We start from the raw sequence: 22,598 nt of genomic DNA on the forward strand, positions 1-22,598 counted from the left end.
AAAAAAAACAAAAGTTTTAAGGAAGCTTGAGATGGATGAGCATTAGATAGGTGAGCATTGTTATACATTATTTAAGGAATCCAATTACTTGTTCCAATACTAAGAATGGGAAGTCAAAGACAGTATAGAGAATGTATCTCCCTAGGAATTATGCAGTAATGTTTTTGAGTTACTGCTTTATTTCTGAGACCACATGCCTCTTGTTAAGTGGGTTGCATTCTACCACCCATTCATCCAAGGAGATATGTCTTAAGTTCATATAACTTTATTGTTGTCTTAATTTTAAATACACAGAGCACTAAAGTTACCTTGCAAATGGTCCTTGCTAAGATTGCGTGGAAGTGAGTGACACTTCCAAACATTTTCATCCAGAGCTCCAGGCATGAGCATTCTGGTATTTGGGGATTGCATTTGCAAGGTATTTGAAAGACTTATCCAGAGTCAACTGAGAAGCGGTTATTTTGAGATCCAGGTCTTATGTTTATTTTCAGATTTTTGGCCTACTTTTTCTTTCCAGTTAGTTTGCCTTGTGTCCAAGGATATGTTGTTACCAAGAACGATGCTTTTGATACCATTCCTTGTTATATGTCATTACTGTCATCCCTCTGACATGCAGAGAGAGCCTTAATTTTCAGTTTGTCACAATGAGCGAAAATGATGCCACATTCTAAACCTGCCTTAATTGGTAATTTGCAAATTTGATACAAGATCTTAGTCCAAATCATTCAGGCCTGCTGTTCCAGCCCTCACCCTTTTTGCTCATTCTTAATCCTCTCCTCCATAATTGGTATTGAGTATGTGTAATCCCAGAGGACAAATAACAACATCTGAGGAAATTACCTACATACAGTCTGACCTCGTGTGTGTTTTTTTGGATACCAAATTAAGACATCCATCTTTGGATGTTTGGACAGTTACCTGGAAGGAATGGCCCAATTTTGTCTGTAATAACATTTTTATAAATTGTGTCCAAATGCTGGCATACCTAGCTTGGAACTTTTTAATGATGTTCAGAATATTTTGGCCAAAGAAAGTAGTCATATCCATAGTTCTTTCCAAATCACAACCTAAGTCCATGGGGGAAGTGTAGTATCTTTTTGCATGCAATAAATGGAATCGTTGCTTATGCTATATGGAGGTAGAAATTTCTTAACAAAGAGAGAAAGAGAGAAGTATGCTTTCTCATAGCTTAAATCCTCAAATCTTCATTAACAAGGAGATCAGGACTTCTGTTAGGAAAAATTTTCAAGATTTATATATGCTAAAAAAGATGACAATAATATTTACTTATTGGTCATCAAAAACCCAGAAATATGCTCGTTGGGCCCAATCAATTGCTAGACGCAAGCAGCCAAAGCATTTTGAAAATGGGCAAAAACTATCTTTCTTAGGGTTTAATTCACATGAATAAATGTCTGTTTATCTGTAGGTTGGGTGTGAAGTCTGTTTATTGCTGAAGAACAACTTATTTATCTATTGGGGACAAAAACATGTACTTTGTTCAATTCTTCTCTCAAGGCCAAACTGTCTTGAGTAGCTTCGATAGCTGTCAATAGAGGTTTAAATGCTTGAAACAAAAGTAGTTCAGAGATCAGAGTCATCTTTTGTAAGATGCTGTTCTCTTTAATTATTAAAACCTCTTACACGGTGAGGGACATCTTCAGGGTGAAAGTTTTATTTGGGGAATTATGGGGGAGTAGTCCGGCACTGGCAACTAAAGACCTCACTAGCACTTCACCAAGAAAAATTTGGAAAGCACGACACTTGGCCAAATTTGAGTACTTAAATCTCTACCACACATATTGGAAATGAACAAAACTCCGTAAAACAAAGTAAGTGCACTCAATGCTGAACGAAACTACAGAGGTGTGTCAACATTCTGGGCACGCGGGCCATGATTCCTGCTACCAGCCTGAGCTATAGAGGTAACTAGGCTTTAAGTAAAAGAAACCGAGCATGGCCTGAGAAGATCATTGGATTCACGTGGTTTGTGGGACCCAGGCAATAGCCAGGAAACTGCTTGGCCCCAGAACTAATAAGCTACATTTTGTAAGCCTGTGTTCTTACAACAACTAAGAGTTTTATGTTTGATACAGATGGTGTTTATATAGAGTATGCGAGCTCAGCGTGAGAAGTAGTCATAAAACAGACTGGGGTTTGGTATAATTATTCACAATTACTATTGTATAATTGAATGCCATAACTATTATATAAAAAATATTTTAAGAAGTAGACTCCACTCATACTTCCACAATAGTTCTTAACAATAAGACATATGCTGTAAACATCGTAACATATTTTATGGTGTTTACAAACTTACACAAGGTTTGGCAAAGTTGCAGATATAAAAGTCCGAGCTCTCTTTCTTGCATCCTTAGGAGAACCAACTGCCCTTACTCACCTTCAGTGGCACACTCCCTTTCTGGTCACCGTGGTACTTTAGAAGCCAACTGCATTGGGCCACCCACATGAATGGATGAATGTGGATAACAATATTTTTGCAGTTGCAAAAGAGAAAAGAAGAATGGATCTGTACCAAATTTTCCACTTTTTCTTTTAACCAACTATGGAAATTCTTCTGGGCCAATAATTGTGGCAACTGGCACGTTAGCACAATGCCTATTTTAACATATCTAGATGAAATTGGCGTCTCTACAGTACTGTAGTATCTAATTGTTACATATATAATTGCCTTCGTTTTCTAGTAGGAAGAAGAGATGAGCCTATCACCCACAAGTTACAAAAAGAAAATTCATTAGAGTTTTAAATGAAACTTCATTTCCTTTTAATTGCATTTATAGAACACATCTGTGTTCATAAGCATGGCAGCCTTTCATGCAGGGAACAGTAGAGCATGGCAAGAGAATTTTAGAACAAATGACTTTAGTGATAGGCTTGTTTTCTAACACACCTGTAATGGGCATGAACATCAAGGCAGCTCCTTCAGTCTCACTCATAGGTGGCATTTGTTCCTGGACTTTTGCCTGTGACCCTTGGTCATTGCTAAGCTTTGATGAATATGGAGTTTTTGTCAGAGTAGTATCAAGGGGTTTCCAATATGGGCTGTGTTAGCACTGAAAAATGGGAAACATCTTTTTTCTAGTTCCCATGATGCCTAATGCAGAGGAGCATGTGCTAGGCTGCAGATCATTACTCGTGCAAGCCCATTTCCTGTTGCCATCACAGTGGTATCCTTGAATATTTATCTGCCAGGTAACAACAAACAGGACATTTTGTGCCTTAGCCCAGAAAAGTGAGAGTAAACTCCCCTGTTTTGTTGGAGGCCAATACTTAATGTTCCAAGCTTGGACTGAGACAACCTGTCTTCGGTATGGTTTCCAAAGGGGATACTTCCAAATGTCCTCCTTGGCCCTGGAGGAGAAGGCACTGAAGTGTGGCTTCGGTATCTTTACACCTGTGTGTGTAGCTTCAGCTTCTCAGGGTTTCTCAACTGTCTTGCTGTTTCCTACATCTGGAAGATGACCAAAAAGACTCCTGACCCAGTGAAAGCAACAACAAACACAATGACCCCCAGAATTTGAGTTCCTCAGAAAAACAATATTAACACTTAGTGAGCAAAGATGCTTGAGGCTTTGCCCTACCTGGGCCTGAACTTGCTCACTCCAACTTTTTCTCTATTTAGAACACAAAAACTTGTATATATTTGTGTATTGCTAAGTTTGACCTATACTGTTTCTTTGTGACTATACAGTACACTTTTTTTTTTACCAGCCTGGCTTAATTCTATGGTACAGGCAGCTAAGTCACTGTTAGCAAAAGAGAACAGTTGTGCTTTCTGATGTTAACCTCAGCACTTAGGATTTTATTTCAAACATCCTAGTTTCTGTTAATAGCTCACTGTGTATGCATTACCTATTAATTATTCTCACCTTTTCATGTTTACAAATGTTGTCATTTTTCTCTAAGCTTTATAAAATAGGGTATCTATTTATTTGACTTCTTACCCTTTATCCCATCATCTCATTTGCTTGCCTGCAGGCATAATATTACCCAATTGAGTCATTTACTTTTGCACTCATTCAGCAAATATTTACATGGTGTCTCTTCTTGTGGAGTTATATTCTAATGGGGGCTGCAGTCTTATTAATTCAATAAGTACCAAATAAAATCCTATGAATCAAAATAAGCAAGGAAGGGGAATAGGAGGACATGGGGGCTGTATAGAGAATGAACCACATGTTTAAACAGGGTAGTCAAGGAAAGGCTCACTGCGAAAGTGACAATGGGTGAGGAAGGAAGCTGCGTGTCCATCTGGGAGAAGAGTAGCCTACGTGGACAGAATGTGAGTTCAAAGACTCCCAGGTGTTCAGTGTGTCTGAGATTCTGCCAGGCAGCCAGTGTGACTTGAAAGAAATGAAGGCAGGAAAAAGCAGCAGAGTGCCAAGTGGGAAGCGGGGAGCAGCCTGGATAGGGCAGTAGTTCTCAATCCTCACCACAGATCACAATGGTTGTTCATTGTTTTGCTTAGGTGTGATAATGATACAGTAGTTATGTTGAAAAAAAAGTCCTTAATTTTTTGAGCTGCATTCTGAAATATTTATAGGCAGTGATAAACTGGGCAATGATTATCTAGATAAAGAGATGATAACTAGGATTTGCTTCATCTAATAATTCAAGACAGGGGAAGCAGATGGGGATGTGTTGGTAGCAGGATTGGCTATGGGTTGAGAGATGTGGGGACTGGGTTATGGGTACATGGAGATGAATGTACTCCTTTGTCTACTTTTGTGTATGCTCTAAATTCTGCATAATAATAACATAAAAAGAATCACATGAGGGAAACTTTTAAAAACAGCTCTAGGAATTGGTTTTAGGTGCAGCATAGGCATTTTTTGTTTGAAGCCTTTTCCAGGTTTTGTTAATTTCCCGTTAGTAGAAAAACCACTGGTCTAGGGTCTTCTAGGTCATTCTTAGGACTTGGAATTTTACTCCGAGAGAGAAACGGAGTCACTGGAGAATTTTGAGCAGTAGACTGACACAATCTGTCTTTTGTTTAAACCAGATTATTTTGGCTACTGGATTAAGAATGAAAAATAGGGAGAAAGGGCAATAGGGTAATATTTTATAGACAAAGATATGACAAAAGTTTGGTGAGGTCTGCCATAGAGAGAATGATGGCATGTAGAAAGGTAGAGTGAATACACATATTGTCACTCTACCCAGCCACTGCTGGAAAGAGTGGTATCCCAAAAGTTACTATGATGATGAACTGTGTAAAGGTAATGGTATTTCTTGGATAGAATATAGTATGTGAGAGAGTGAGATGACCCAGGGAAGCTCCCATGGCAAGTGAAAGTCAGTTGTTCTCTCAAAGCTTTGATGTCCTTTACTTGGAGCAAATAGCATTGCAGCTACTTGTCCAATTTTTGCCCTCATTTCTGATTTTTAATGAGCAGGAGAAGACTAAAAAAGTTAAGAAGAGATGTTTTCAGAGTCCAACATACATAGACTTAGCATTTCGTTTTGCACTAGTGAAAATACAGAAGGCTTTTGAAGTCCAGCCAAACCAATCAAACCACAGTCTTCAATGAAAGTTCTGGCATTTTCTCCATATGATGAAATCTTACAAGTTTACAAGAAGAACATTCCCCATCATTCTAGGCCATATCTTCCGAATATTACCCTCAGATACCGCCTTCAGGAAATCTTGTACAATAAACAGTTATATCTTGAGTAAGTCTTCTGTAAGTTTCTGTATTGAACTTGGTGGGGAACAAACTGCCTAAGGTGAAAAGTTTGCCTTTAAGGAGTTTTAAAAATGTCTTATTATTTTATTTGTACAAATATATGAAGTGCAATTTTGTGACACACATAAATTTCATAGTGGTAAAGTTAGGGCTTTTGGTGTACCCATCACCTGATTAAAATACATTGTACCCATTAACCAATTTCTCATCATCTACCCCCTTCCTACCCCTGCACCCTTCCAAATCTCCATTGTTTATCATTCCACTCTCTACTAAATGAGTACACATTTTTTAGCACCATTTATGCATAAAAACATGTTTTATTTGACTTTTTGTACCTGGTTTGTTTCACTTATGATAATAACATCCAGTTCCATGTTGCTGCAAAAGACACAATTTCACTCTTTTTAATGACTGAATAGTATAGGGAGCAAATATTCTGATCCCCTCACTTCTTGAACCAACCGTTGTCCTTTAATGAATATACAAATGAGAATTTGATGATGATCTAATTTGTTACGTAAGTCACTATTGATTTTAAAGCTCATGGAGTACAGAGTCTCTATCTTAAACATGAACATTTATATTCCTCTCACCACCAAGGTGAGTCCACAATAGATGATTAAAGATGTTGGTATACTGGCTTCCAGATAATTTTTACGTGAAATCAATAATATGACAGTTTAAAAATAGTACATTTTCCCACATCTATTGTAGGGGAATGGAAAGTTGACCTCAGCTCATCTGCCCCAGTCTTTGGAGCATCTGGATAGTTCCTCAAATTCAACTTAACAAAAAGCAAATGAAAAGGAGAGGTTGAGTTGGTAAGATTTCTCAGTGGCACCCAAGAGGATCACAGTGTTGACCAAGACACTTAATACTGTCTCAAATTTAAACCCTTTGGTGCAGGCCAATCTGGCTAAGGGAGAAGAAAGACCAAATTTGACATTGACCCTGCACATCTCTCCTTCAAGAAAACTCTATCTCTTGACTCAATCTCTATCTCTTGACCTTTTTCTTTTGTATATTACTTAATATATAACCCCCCTTTTTTTAACTTTAAAAAATTTTTTATTGTAAAGATGTGAGGTACAATTCAGGGTTAGGTATGCAAACATTGATCATGCAGGTACCCCTGTTAATGAAGTATGCCCCTCCCTCCCCTAGCAGTTTCCCTCAACTGCCAATTCACCCCCCCCAACAGTTTCCCATTACTGCCAATCACTTTCTTATAGCATTATAATTGTTCAAGATCATCTTATGAGTGACAACATATGGAACTCTGTTCCTTGTTTCTGTGATAAATCACTGAGTATGATAGACTCCAAATCCATCCAGGTTGCTGCAAAGTCCATATATTTGTCATAAAACCCCTTTTAATGCTATGAGTAGAAGTAATTCTATACCTTGTGCATGTATAAACATTATCTCCTCCTTTAGTAGCTTGGAAGGACAATGGTTTCCCCCTCTTCAGAAGTCCCCAGCAGGTGCTCGATAAAGAGTATTTTTTTATTAAAGAAACAGAATTAACAAAATGCATTATTCTGTTCATTCCTGTTTTAATTAGGACTCTCAATTGCAAGAGATAAAAACCGAAATCAAATTGGTTTAGGGGAAATAAGGGAATTTATTTGCTTGTATAGCTGAAAAACACAAGGACAGAACCAGCTTAAGACACAGTGGGTGCTAAGAGCACAAACCAGTCACCAGGACTCCTTTTTTTCTCTATGTCTTTGCTTTGACTTTTGCAGGTTTATCATCATTTTCAGGTTTCACTCAATGATTTCTGGAAGCCCAGTTCACAATATGCTTACCGCTGGCATTCCCAGCAGAAAAGAGCATGGTCTCTTCTTTCATCATCTCAGTAAAATATCACTGTACTAAGCTTGTTCTAATTGGGCCGTGCCCAAACATAAGCCATCACTGTGAGCTAGTGTAGTGTCCTGTTCTAACTGGTTAGGCTCAAGTCACCTGCTCATCACTGGAACTGAAGATGAGTTCAGCTCCACTCGAAGTACATGGATGAAAAACAGGGAGAAGTGATTCTCCTATGGAAAACCAGAGTCCTGTTACCAGAAGAAAAAGAGTAAGTGGATGCTAACAGCACATATGACATACTTTCTGCAAAGGAAATTCTTATCAGAGAGTTGGCTGGTACAAAGCATTTATCAGGAGTCTGGGAAAAGGAGAAACTTGGCTTTTGGTGTTTGCCAAAATGCTTTATGGCTTTGAGAATGTGTTTTGTCTTACTTTCAGCCTGCCTTTTATGTAAGGACATTGCCTAGAGTCAACTCCAATAGTCTATTCTTCAAAGTGAGGTTATACCACCTGCCTGTTTTTCAGATTCCCTGTCCTTGGCCTTCTGCGTAAAATAAGAAGAGAGACTCTCCTCTGCAAAACCCACCAAACACCCATAGTGCACTTGCCTCCTCTCGTTAGTTTCCCTGTGTGGCTGTTGAATAAATGATGGACTGTAGGACAGCACTTAATCTTCCTAACAATAGCCCTCCAAACATCCAACACTGTCAGATGCTTTCCTGGCATTTGAAAATATGCCTGCAGCAAAACCATCTATTGAATTTTCACTGTGACTAAGACCTTGTGGACAAAGAAGACTGTCTGTTAAGCTGCCATCATTTGGCAAAATCAGTAGTTAGGGGCCTCCTGGGGGAAGAGCAGAAGACATAAAGGTAATCCCCAAAAGCCAGCCAAGAGTGGGGTACCAAGGCTATCCCAATACACTGACTTGATGTTTTTCTCAGGAAATAGGAGAGATGCACTCCAATTTGCAGACATTTCAGAGTCTGGGCCTAGAGGTTGAAAAAAGGGGGTGGCCCTTCATAGCATCAGTGTTTTCCTAGATGTTGCAGATGCGAAGCTCTGTTGTCTTGGCTTCTTTCCACTTGTTCCATGCAAACTCTGGATTCAGGTTGGATTTGCCACTGGGACACTTCTAATTTTTCAGCATAGCCATGTTTCATAATTTTTTTAAATGCTTGATATAATATTGTGGAACTCTAAATGAGTTAAGACTGGATAATGAAATCTACATAGCATCGGTTTGTTATTGGTAATAGACACTACTTAGCAGTGGATTCTCTGCTCCTGGTGATTTTCCCTTCTCTGGCAATGGTCCTGGATACATCACACAGGGTTCTTCGACACAGCCCTTCTGGACATAGCTTATGGACTCAGGGGCAGACACCTGTCTCTGGGTGAGTCAATCAGATTATCCCTTCCTGGAATTTGCCAATTGGAGCACAGCCTGAGGGTCAATGAAGTGGTGTTAATGTTAGCATTAAGCATACAAATTCCATGTTGCCCTTCCCCCACCATTCTAATTCAGCAGCCTTGGGTTAGACCCAGGAATCCGTGTTTTAATAAACACTCCTAAGTGATTCTTACCACCAGATTTATTTGGAAAATATTTGTTAGAAAAGGTCTAGGAATTTTTACAGTGGAATCTCCATAGTAGGTTTGATTCATTTTTTCCCCAAGTCCTTGCAAGAATTCAACTCTTCATTCCATAAATAAGCCTACTACATTCTCATTTGTCCTTATTACCAGAGTTAGTTTCTATTGCTTTCATCAAAGGACTGCTAATTTGAAAATAGATCATTTCTTGAGGGACCAGCCAAAACACTGCAATGTGAAATCAGAAGAGGAAAAAAGCTATAGATGGATATGCAAGAAGTAGACGAGCTAATTGAATGAAGTCACTAGCTGATTGGAGAGGATTCCATACTATTGTATGCCCTGCATTCATTTGCCACGGAAAGGAAGAAACTCTAATAAATGAGGGACTATGACCCTTTAAGAAAATGAACAAACCAAGGCTATTGTTTTTGCAGACCTATGTGACCTATTATATGTCTGATGCCTTTTTTCCCCCTATCATTTGATTTTCAGAAAGTCATAGATGCCCCAGGTCTTGGTCAATATCCGCTTTGTGCAAGGATGAGTGTTCCGCTATGGATGTAACATTGATATACGAGATAAACATGTGGCTAAATTAGAAAAGCATCATTATCCTCTGACAGCTGGGTCAAGGAAGGCCAGCAGATCAAATGTCTTTTTTTTGAGCGCACAGTGAGTTCTCTTTTTATTCAAAGTTTCTTAATTCCAAGACACTGGTAGCTAGCTTCTACTTACTTGCAAGGTGAGTCTGCTAAAAGCACATGGATGTTCTTGCCAAAAAGCCAAACTCCAGTGATGGTGTTATGTGGCTAGTCTTTTATTTAACCAGAAATTTTGAGTTTAAATTTCTGTCTTGAGCATTAGAAGATTTGCAACATAGTGCTCTATTAGTAACAGTGCCACAAGCAGAGGCTTTCCAGAATGGACATTTTCTTTAAGAAGAAATCTCTTTGTAAGAAGGATACGTATATGCATATTTTAGGGTCCCAGAGTAAGGGATATCTGCAAAAGGAATTTTTTTCTTGAGTTGATTTCTACACCTCTACTATAGTCTCTTTTATCTTTTCCTGAGAACCAAACTTAAAAATAGCCTTTACCACCACTTCCCCATATTGGATATGTGGATAGGATTCTAAGTTACTCTAGCTTTCCTTAAAAATACCAGTTTGCACTTGGCTGACAGTGTGATTCTAGGCAGCCCAAGATAATTTGGTGTAGAGTAACAGTGTCCACTATAATATATCAAAACTTTCTTCTTATTCCTGAACTCTGAACGGCCTTTTTGTGCCTTCTCGCACTGACAGGTTGCTATCAATTCCAGCAGGGAGAACACAGCCTGGCTATTTGCCAGGTAATTAGTTGACTATAAATCAGCAAGAGTTGGTCATTTTATTAAGCATGTTCACATCTTGTTAGCAGTTCCTCACCAGGACCCATCAGCACTCTGGCAGTTTTAGTTTGTTAATCTAATATTAAGTCTCTTAGGTAATGAGAAATGGAGAAAAAACATTCAAATCAGTTCATGTCTGGTGATGTATTTTTGCATTATACATCAATATCTAATATCAGCTGTATAAACACACTGTCAGGAAGCAATCCCATTGCTTATCTTATTTTTAGTGCTTACCTTCCTCATGAATATTAAAGTGGCTCACACAATAACAGAGAGATGTTACTCCCATGAATTCTGGAAATTTCAAACTTTGATGTCTTCAAACCTGATGTCTTTTCTGCTGTAGGGAAACTACCTTTAGTTCTATGCTTGTGAATATCCCCCTACTTTTGTTGCTAATCTGAGAAGGTTCATGTATGCCTTAGAGTTAAGTAAGACTTTTCCATTATTTTTCACATATTAAATATGTTTTCACTTAGGAACCAGACTAACCTGAATTCTGGTATCATCAACTTCAGCATCAAGTTTAGCATTATAAAATTCCATCTTTCCATATCCCTACTGAAGATAATCTGTAGTTTTACTTTTTGCATGTCTGGTAGCCATTTTTCTTTTGGTAACTGCATCCTAGTGTTCCCTTATTTATGGGTGGTGTGCACATTTTCAATTCCATTCTTGGCTCAAGGTTGGACATGTGAAACAGGCTTGAGCATCATGCCTTATTGACTACAGGCATAGGTTTAGAGATGGACATGTGACTCTCACAGTTTATGAAACTGAGTTCTGATTTTTCTCCTAGGAAAAGGACAATCCTTTTTTCTTCTAAGATTGCTGTAGGAGAGACATTCCGTGAATGGAAATGATGTACAACTGAGCAAAGTGAAACCAAGAGATGGAAGAGTGAATGTGAGTCTGGATATGATTTGGGTTTCTGGATTCAGTATTGCCTGCAGCATAAATCAGACTTCTCAGTTATTCATGCCAATAAATTACCCTTTGTGCTCAAGTCATTGAGTTGGATTTTTTGTCATTGGTAGCGTAGGAGTCCTTATACCCACACGTCTTTTCATCCTACCTCACATGCTACTTTCTTTCCCTGTCCCGCTCCATTATATGCATCTCTGTCAAAATCTGCTCAGCCTCTAAGATTGAATTCACATGTCCCTACTTCCAAAAATGTTTTCTGGATACTTCCCCTAGTTAAAATGAATTGCTCACTCCTCTCTTTTTCTATGTCATGCAAAAATTCCCTATAACCTTTTTTAACATTAACATTTATTTTTTATTATAACTTTTCTGGTGTATGATGTCCTGAATACTGTAAATATTACATAATAGATCAAACTAAAATTAGTGTCTTTGGAGGCTGTGAGTACTTTTAATCTTCTTGGGGAATAATTAGATTAGTGATAAGTCCCCTAAGCATTTTCCAAATTGATCCATGAAATATTGGTATACTTTAAGGTACTTGAATAACAGGTGCTTAGCTATAAAAAGGTCTTGTGGTCAAATAAGTCTAGGAAACTTTAAATAAACCAAATTAAATTGGTGCTTCTTAGAGCCTTTATTACACTAAGCAACAATGTGTCACTCCAGGCAGAATATGGAATTTCATAAGAAATGGTCTGAGTATCAGTCAGGGTCCAGTCAGAAGACAGAAGCCATACAGTAATTTGAATTGGGAAAGTTTAATATAAAATGACTATTAACTAGTTTCAGCAGACTGGTTTAAAAAGAATAAAGAGAACCAGAACTAATACAGGAAGAAATAAATTTAAGAGAGGGCTCCCCAAAGACTGAGATTCATACTTCATTGCAGAGGGTGTCACTCTACCCTACTGGATGGCAGAGAAGTCACTGAGGTTCCCCCGGCCAAGGTTGCAAGAAGCAAACTGCTATCCAAGATGCCAATAAAACTTTCCTGGAAACTTCCCAGTTTGAACTTGCATCTCAGATCTCACATCCCTGGGAAAACAAGCAAACAAAAAACTTTATGGTCTCAATCTGAAAACTGACATGTTTTAATCTTTCTTGCTTTAGATGTAATGGCATTGATAAACTGCCAATAAAGACTTTAAGTTGCCTGAGAGCAGTGAACAAGTATTTTTTTTCTGTGTCCCACAGTCCCTTGCAGAATACCAAGTATATAGTTTGACTTTTTTGTCAACTTTACACTGAATTATTTGTGCTTCTTTATGGCACTTATTATTTCTACCTTGCATGAATTATGTCAGAGGTTCAACAGAAATTCCAGCTTAAGCTTTATTTATTCCACTAAGATTTCCAAGACTGACCCAGCTGGACATTTTATTTCCTCCCTAAGATTCATTTTTAAAAATCTGCAGTTAAACTTCACTGCTATTTGTCTACGTTTCTTAGCTTCCTTACAGGTACCTCATGGAAATGTCTGATTGACTTGGCAGTTTGGTAGTTTTGAGGGTGTCTGGATGATTTCAGATGAAACTTAGAGAAAGCCCCACTCAACACTGGATTAAATACTGAAGGCATTTACTTCTCTTGCATAATGAGAGTTCTGAAGGTCAGTGATTAATGGTTAGCTTAGTTGTTTAACAGTGCATATAGGATCCTCGCTCTTTCTATTCATCTATCCTGCCATCTATAGTCTCTTGGTTTTTCATATTCAGACTTGTCACCTCAAATTTGCAAGATGAGTTCTGTACTCTAAGCACCAAGTCCTCCCATGATAGTATCCAAAGAAAGAAATAAAGGAAAAATTAATTTCTTTCATGTTAAATCTGGATGACATGATTACACCCAGCTTCCAAGGAACCTGGGATATTAGAGATTAGGCATTTGTGGCTTCTGTCATGGAACTGGATGAGGATAAAGGGGGATCATACACCTGCTAGTAAACAGCCTGTAGTGTAAGCTAAAAAAGATGCTTATTAGTAATGATGCTCAATAGTGTGCATTTTTTATATTTCTTTTTTTTCCAAACAAAGTTTATTAGGGAAAGAAGGGAGAAAAGAAAGGGAGCTGGCATGGGTGAAAGAAACCACCTACTTTTTATATTTCATTCTATTTATGGGATCACAGCTCAAAATTAGATATTATGCCATATGAGCAAGATATGACCCTTGATCTCCAGTTGCTTATTCTTTAGTAAGCTATTTTCTTTGATTGTTTTCTTACTTTCCTTGTCATTAAAACATCATATCAGTAAAATTGCACTAGTGTGAGTAATAGGATCAGAGACAACACATGGGAAAACTGATCTAGTTTAAATTTTTTTTAAATGTCATCTCTCATTTACGTGCTATACCAGTCTATTCTTTTGCATGCATGTGGAGGTCTTTGCTTTCTCATTATTTGAAACATTCCACAATACTCTGCATTTTCCAGATATTGTCTAGTTATCTTTTTCACTACTATTTCTTGCAAAATATTGAGTTATTTCTCTATGCTAGTATTATGCTATGGACTTGGCATGCATCATTTCATCTCATCTCCCCTTTACTCCATTAAGGAGTTGGGATTAATAATAGATAATTTCCCTTAATCTCATCACAATGCACATTTAGCATTTGAATCAAGATCTTTCAGACATCAAAGGTTATTTTCTTTTCTTTTTTTTTTTTTTGAGTTGGAGTCTCACTCTGTTACCCAGACTGGAGTGCAGTGGCCACTCCCGGCCACTGCAGCCTCAACCTGCTGAGCTCTGGCAATCCTTCCCCCTCAGCCTTCCAAGTAGCTGGAACTACAGGTTCGCGCTGCCACGCCTGGCTAATTTTTGATTTATTGTAGAGATGAGGTCTCGCCAAGTTGCCCAGGCGGGTCTCAAATCCGCGGGCTCAGGCAATCCACTCACCTCAGCCTCCCAAAGCATGGGATTACAGGCTGAGCCACTGAACGTGGTTGATTATTTTCTTAACTAGAATTCTACACTGCTTCCCACAGAGATCCTCTTGTGTATCTTTCCTCTGTCAAATATTACTTATCTTGTGTTCCAAAGTTCTCTTATATTAATGGTGCTGGACTTCCATTTCTGACCATAAAAGAATAATTGCCATCTAACTTCCTCACAGTGGTTTCAGGTACTGGACAACAAATAGCACAGGATTTGTTATTTCTATTTTCAAAATAACTATTAGATATATGCGAAAAATTTTAGAGAAAAATGTGCACACAATAAGGAGCGAAATCAAAGCTATAAAAAAGGATAAAACTTCTTGAGATAAAAATAAAACATTGAAAAATAAATAATTCAATGGGTTGGCTTAAATTGTTACAAACTGAAGAAAATCAGTGAACTTGAAGACATAGCAATAGAAACAAACCATACTGAAACACAGAGAAAGAAGAGAAATTAAAATGAACAGTGCTTCATTGGTTTGTGAGGCAATATAAAACAGTCCTAATCTGTGTCACTGGATTCTCAAAAAGAGAAGGGAATAGGGAAAAATATTTTAAAAAATAATACAGCAAAAATGTCAAATATGGTCAAAACTTGAAATTTGCAAATCCAAGAAATTTAACAAACCCAAAACAGGATAAACACAAGGAAAACTACACCAAAGTACTAAAAATTAAAATTTAAAAACAGTGGCAAAGAGAAAATGCTGAAAGCTGTTTGAGGAAAAAGTATACATTGTATAAGGGGGGGTGCTAAAAACCCAGAATTTATTTATTAAAAATTATGTATTTATTCTTATATGTTTTAAACTTCAGTCACGGTCACCTTCAAAGTCCTCTCCATTTGATGCAATACACCTCTCAGATGCTTTTCCCACTGCTCAACACAGTTTTTGAACTCGTCAACTTTGCTGTCTTTTAGTGCTTCTGCCGTTTTTGTATCACCTTTTCCACATCAGCAAAATGTCTTCCTTTGAGGATTTTTTTCATCTGAGGAAACACAAAAAAGTGAGATGAGGTGAATGGGAGGGTGGGGCACAGGGGTCATGCCATTTTGGGTCAGAAACTGCTGAACACGTAGCGCAGTGTGGGCAGGCACATTGTCATGGTGGAAGAACCAGTCACCCATTTGCCACAACTTGGGATGTTTCTTCTGCAAATTATGGCACAACCTTCTCAAAACTTTCAGGCAAAAACTTTGTTTAACCGTTTGATACAGAGGAACAATTTCTGAGTGTACTACAAGGGCCCTGCCCTCCAAAAGATTACTCCAGTTTTTTATTGGGGAGTTCCCCCCTCGTATGTAGAGGAACCAAGATAAGAAGAAATGCTGACTTCTCATCAGAAACAATGCTGGCCAGAAGACAATAGAATAACATTTTTGAAATGTCAGGAAAAAACAAAACTCTGTCAACCTAGGATTCTATATCAAAGAAAATATCTTCCACAAATGAAGGATAACAAAAATATTTTAAGACTAAATAGAAGCTAAAGAATCCCTATCAATGGCACTCATAGGAGATCACTTAAGATCACATCTCTTTATCTTGCCTGACTTCTTTTCCCTTTAATGAACTTTCTTCCTTCCATCTGGTCCTGGGAATACCCTCTGCATTTAAGCATACCATCCAGTAAAGTTTAAACATTGTTCTTCTATGAAATAATGTTGATTCTGATTTGAAATCTTGGCACTGGAAACTCCCATACTCACCTTATCCTTGATCTTTTCAGTTGTTGTTATTTCTTTCTGATGCTTGGTTGATTTGTAAATTCATAGAAGACAGAGACTATGTATTATTTATTTTCGTAGCTCTTTTTATAGCACTTTTGACCATAATGTGTGCTTTAGAAAACTTAATTTATAATTGACATTAGAAAATTGATAAGTTTATCTTGTATTTATTATGAATAGTCTGCCTCTATCAGCTAAGAATTTTGGTATATAGCAGGTATGTCATTTTTTCAGATAAAAGGTGAAAAGGAGAATCACAAACACTAGAAATCTTTGGTAGAGAATTAATTTTGATTTTATTATGAGCATAGATCATTCTTCCATTAGTATGTAAGCTTCATAAGGAGACATATTTTTCCATTTTATTCATTATTGTATCCCTAGTACCTAACACCATAGCAGCCAATAAGTCTTCAAAAAAAAAATGAGTGAATAGTTATTTGATGATCTTTGCCTATCAGAGGCTTCCACTCCTACCATCTAGAAAATTTATTTACCAGGGATAAGTAGTAATAAATAGCCTCACACAATTAAATAGATTTAAAAAAAGAATAAAAAATGCATATGAACATTTGTCTTAGGCCTTATAAATTATCCCACAATGCACTATTGGTAAATATTCTCGTATCTTCATTAAGGTCAATTCAATGGTATATCTGTGTGTTTGTTTCTTTAATATTTTGAGAAAGTAAGAAAATATGATTATAGGACTCTGGGGGGTAGTGGATAGTGGGCAGGTTTTTACTTTGAAACTAGATGGACTGAGGTTCGAATCTGAATCTTGGTTTCATTACTTACCAGCTCTACAATCTTGCTCAGAGCTTGATGTTTATCTATCTTTAAAACACAATAGCAATCTTTGTAAGGAGGTTATATAATGAAATGCAGTACACCAGGCACAATGCCTTGATCATAAGAGCTCAATGGATTATAGGGTTATTTGATGAGATTGGGGTTTCTTTTGGCTGTATTAAAAACCTCATATAGCTTAAAACTCAATTCCTTATAATGACCTAAAAGGCATTATATAATCTTATCCTCACTGTTTCTTTGCCCTGATTTATTACCATTCCCTTCTTGCTCACAAAAGGGACCATATTGACTTCCTGTCTCTTCTTTCCAGATGCCAAGCTCATCCCTATCTCAGGGCCTTTGCATGTGCTACTCCCTCTGCATAAAATACTCTTTGAAAAATTGTCTTATATTCAGCTATTATATCATCTACTCAGCAAGACCTTCTTTGACCTTTCAAATGAAATCCTCATCCCCTCCATTTTATTTTCATTATGCAACCTAGAATTCTGAAACAATCTACTTATTCATTTGTTTACTTGCATATTGCTTGTTTCTATTGACCAAGATGCAAGCCTCCAAAAAACAAAAACTATGTCTGATGAAGCTCTAGGGCCTAGAACAGTGCCTGACACATAATAGGCATAGAAAATGTTCACTGAACAAATAAATTTTTATTAATCATTATCTTCCCTTCCTGCCTATTTGAACCAAAATAACTCAATGGGTCTCAGTTTTTCATTGAAATTTGCATTGTAATATGAGGAGTTTGGCACTGCCCAATTCATTAAACTGAGATTTAAGAAAGAGATGTTAAGAAAGAGAAAAGGTCTCAAAGAAAAAAATCTCCAAATTTTTTTCCTCCAAAGTAGTGCAACTGATTTTCAGTGTTTACTTCAGGGTCTTTTTCAGCATTCGTTTTTCTCCTCCATCATCAATCATTGTCAATTTGAAAAAGTACAATACTTAGGGTCATTTATCTAGACCTATTGGAGTCTAAAATTATGCAGCTCAGTCAAATATATGTGAATAAAGACTGTCATTTCTGATTAATGACATGTGACTTGAATGTCTTACAAAATCATTTGTGCTATCCAAGCTTTACAGAAAGGTTATTATGTAAGGTCTTCCCCTAATGTTTCTGCTTTTCCCTTTAAGAATCCCAGAGGATCCAATTTCTCCTTAGGAGAAAACGTGGATGTTTAATGATTTCAGTTGTAATTGTTACTAAGGTCCTTGGATTGCTGGACCAAGAGTGTTTTTCAAGTTGAAAATTCTCTTCCACTGGATGGTTAGGCAAGCTTATGATGTTGCTGTTTTGCAATTTTGTTGCCAACACAGCCTTCCCTATTATTGAAAAAATAATCCATGTAAGACACTAATCTTATTCAGTTGATGCAGAAAAAAGAAGAGTAAAAAGCATGCCAATTCTTTGTCAATTACACTTTCTTTGTCAATTGCTTCATCAACTCTCTTCTTGAAGCATAAAATTCCACTTCAGCATAGTCCCCAAAACATGGAAAAGAAAGATTTAGAAAGAAAACTTTGGAGGAGAAAAAGACAGGTCTGAAATAATGAAAAAAGAGAAATTTTTTGTATGAGGTGACTACTTCTCAGTGTTGTTACCCGGTCTCTTAGATCCTTTTCACAAATTCTCTTTCCGAATTCTTTTCTATCACTAGTAGTATAAGAAGAGACTATTAGTAACCATTAGTCATGCGCTCTTAAGGTATGACTGAAGTAAGTGGCTGAGAGTATCATCAGTCATATGCTCTTAAGGTATAACTGAAGTGGCTGAGAGTACATGTTGAGAGATAGGAATGCTTCTTCCCTATCCTTGATGTTTCCTTCAAGTCAAAGGGAACTCCTCAGGTGTAGCACTTATGATCTTACCTTCTCTATTTTTTGCTTGGGGAGGTAGGATGGCATTTGATTGTAAATATGAAGGGAATGACTGAGTTTAGTTGACTTAATTCAGATTTTATTCCTCTTGTAAGTGAGTTGTCCATAGGGCGTATAATTTCTCTGCTATTCCTTCTGTCCCATAAAAAGGGGAAGGGGAAGCTTTTCTGATCCAGTGCTACCAAGACTAGATAGTTAAGTCTTCCTGATTTGGTTAATCAGTATTAATTAATAAGCTTGCATAATGATTATTTCTGATTGATTATCTTCTACTCTGGTCTTTATTCATTTAATGAGTGATATTTTTGCTTTTGTCTTTTTTCTTTGTTTCTTCAATGTATGTAGAAGCCAGCTGGGGTAAAGAGACTCTATTTTGGGGGACCTCTCTCAGATACCCAAATCAGTGTATCTGCTTGTGTCATAAAAGACAAAGGACAGACACTCACATGATTATATTTGAAAAAGTCCGATAGCATCTTGGCTCCTTCCTAAGTACCCTATGCTTCATAAGCATCTCTAGTTCATTTTTTTTGAGGAATGTCATACAGAAGAGAGTATCTACTATGTGTTATACTCTGTTGCAGGTTTTGAGATAAACACATAACCTTGAAACATGGTCTCTGACTGGAATAGTGTACTTAAGGTTGGAACTCATTTGAAAAATCAAATAGGCAATAAACAGATGAAATTGTTCAGAAAAAAGAGAGAGATGATGACAGGTGGAAGAGCTATCACTGAACCGAGCCTTTAAAGATAAATAGAATAAGGGTGATTAAGGAGGAACCATATCAACTACGGCTTTCTTGGCATCAAGTGATGGAATCAAATTCAGACTGGCTTATGTGAAAAAGGGAATGCCTTGGTTCACAACTGAAAAGTCCAGAGGTAGACTGTGTTTAAGGCATGACTGGCTACATGGAATACAGTTTTGTTAGAGTTTGGTCTCATTTTCTTCACCTCTTGGTTTACATCTGCTTTACCTTATGTTGGTTTCATTTCCAGACAGGTAAGATTATTTGAAAATGAACCTAAATAGAAATGATGATTTGATGACAAGAGGGCTGCCAGAATTTCCAGATTTAAATCTTATCAGCAACTCCAACAAAAAGAAAATGCACTCTTCCTGACAGTTCTAAAAGTCCTGAAGTTAAACCTAATGAATTTTGATTAAGCTCATTTCTAAATTATTTATTTTGACTATCTGGTCACAATTCTACACTGAGTAGAGATTAGAGTCATATGGATTGAAAGTATGGAAGAAGTGTTTTTCCACAGAAACTTGGGATGCCACCAGCAAGACACATGGGGGAGAAAATGTTAGACAAATGCAAGACACATTTACTGTAGGAGGTAAATCAACAAATGTAGCAGGGGAATGCTGCTTACCTAAGAGGTGCTCCACAATATAAGAAAGTATAAGGGGTTGGAATATGGCGTGGAATTGAAGTAAAACCAGACAAGGAGGACATCACTGGGGAAGAAAATGCTGTGTTCATGGACAAAGGGAAGATAGAGACTGATTAGAATGTAAAATGATCTTGGAAATGGAGAGTAAATAAAGCTAGAGAAGACAAAATCACAGATTTTATGCACTATGTAAACCAATTAGCCATTAAGAAATGTTAAATATCTTCCTTAAACATTGCATCACACTATTTGCTATGTCAATATACTACAAAGACCTCCCTACCTGTTTTTCTTTTTTGGAGGGAAAGGTAAATGATTCCCTATCACACATTATTCCCATGGAGTTTGGCATAAGCCAATCAGGGTAAGCAAGCTCTTTTGCTTGACCAGTGACTATGTCAGAAGTGGGCATATAACCCACCTTCACCTTGTAAGAAGTAAGAGGAGGTTTGCTGGAGAAATACCTGCTGAAAGTTTTATCTTTTGTAAGAAAGGTCTAAGAAAAAAATGAATTTTTATTCTTCCATGGATAGCTGGCCTTGATATCTAGAACTGTTGAACACTTTTACTACCTGTCTGAGGATGAAGCTTACACCAGCAAGATGTAAGAACTTAGGTCCTTGTTGTCACTTTCAAGCTGGTTAACGTACTGCAGTCTGCTCCAGCCTTTCTGTTATGTGCAATGATACATATTTTTGTTTCAGCCAGTTAAAGTTGGATTTCTTGTTATTTGCAGTCAAAAGTTACTGAAGAGATGCACTTTTTGTTCTGAAAATATGAACAGGGAAACCTTGTTATAGATTTTTTTTTTTTCCTGGGAGATGGTGGCGTAACCAGATGGACTATGCAAGTCCCTGCGTGTGAGTGATTGCATAGACAATTCTCTGTGTGTTTCTGTGTGTAAGTAGGAATGTGAGAGGCTGATTGAGTTGGGACTGAAGAGCAAGTGGCCAGCGCCCTCCTGGTGAAGCTGCTGATGCCACAGCTGCTCTGCTCGGACCCTAGCACTTCCTAGAGCACAGAAACTGAGCACCATTTTCTAAAATCAGCAGAGATTTTCCTGGGAAGAACGGCTGGAGTGATTGCTGACCCCAACACTACAGTGCTGGGTTAAATGCAGGCAGCGAGGCTGCAGAGGGAGTGCAGCGAGGGAGTCTAAGGCAGAGTCATGAGGAAACAGTGGAGAGAAGCCACCATGAGCCTGGACTGAGCTCCAGAGCCTTGCCACCAGGCCCCAAGATCCAGAGACTGTGATAACTACTGGAGAGGGAGTCTCGACCCCATTCGGGATAGGAACGGCAGCCAGGAGAGAAACTGAGCAGAATTTCTAATCCCTGGGCAGAGAAGTGCTCCAGGGCAGCCTCTGTGGAATAGCAGAGGTGCATCTTGAGAACAGGCACTATCTCTGTGTTGCATTGGGGCTGCTATTTATGACCTCGGAGAACATTATCTCCAGTGCAAAAGCCCTGGCAGGTAACAGATGGAACCCCAGATGATCCACCCTTCACCCTGAGCCAGCTGCTGGGTGATAGATCCAGACAGCAGAACTGCCTGAGAAGGAGGCTAGTGAGTGTCTAACTGACTCCCTCTACCCCTAGCAACAAGTGAAAGAGATCAGGAGGGCAGAGCAGAGATAGGAGGCCCCATTTCCCTGCTGTGAACTGGATGCTCTGGGAACTGTGACAAAGCTGGGAGACGAGGGAAGAGGGTGAGAGCCCAAGAGACACTTGTGTAACGTTATTTCAGCCCCCTTCCCTCACATGGGTGTGAGATGGCTACCAAATGCAGATGGCAGGGTGTGAAGATTCTAACTTCATTAAGTTCCAACAGTGAATTGGGAACCTGCAGTAACAACCCTGCAGTTGCAGAACCTGTCACAAGAGGGAGCCCCACCTCACAAAGAGACACACTAAAGCTGAGAACTCTTTATCAATGCTTTTTTTGTGGAGGGAGATACTGGTTTGTTTGGCTATTTCATTTGGTTGCTTTGTTAATTGGTTGGTTTTCTCTTTTCTTTCCTTCTTCTATTTCTCTTTCTGTTTATTGTTATTATTATTGTTACTATTATTATTATTTTATGTTTTCCCTCTTATACCCTGTCTTGGACTCAAGGGCTATCCAAGCATAATGACTGTAAGATCATATTGTGAAGAGATGAAGAGTGAATCCCAGTTGACCAATTTACCAGATAGCAAACATTATGGCCTGCCAATAGGTTCAGAATCCTTGCTGTTCCCTCTAACTTCCTAATAAGTGCTCAAAATTGTAAAGAGACAGAACAACACCCCACTCCCAACCCTACATCATAATTGAACAAACCCAGAGCCCCAGCCCAAGGAAGGACAAAAGATAGAGCAAATATCAGAAGTGACTG

The sequence above is a fragment of the Carlito syrichta genome, unplaced genomic scaffold, assembly GCF_000164805.1.
Source record: "Carlito syrichta isolate Samal-C Ts95f unplaced genomic scaffold, Tarsius_syrichta-2.0.1 Scaffold314332, whole genome shotgun sequence".
Lineage (NCBI taxonomy): Eukaryota > Metazoa > Chordata > Mammalia > Primates > Tarsiidae > Carlito > Carlito syrichta.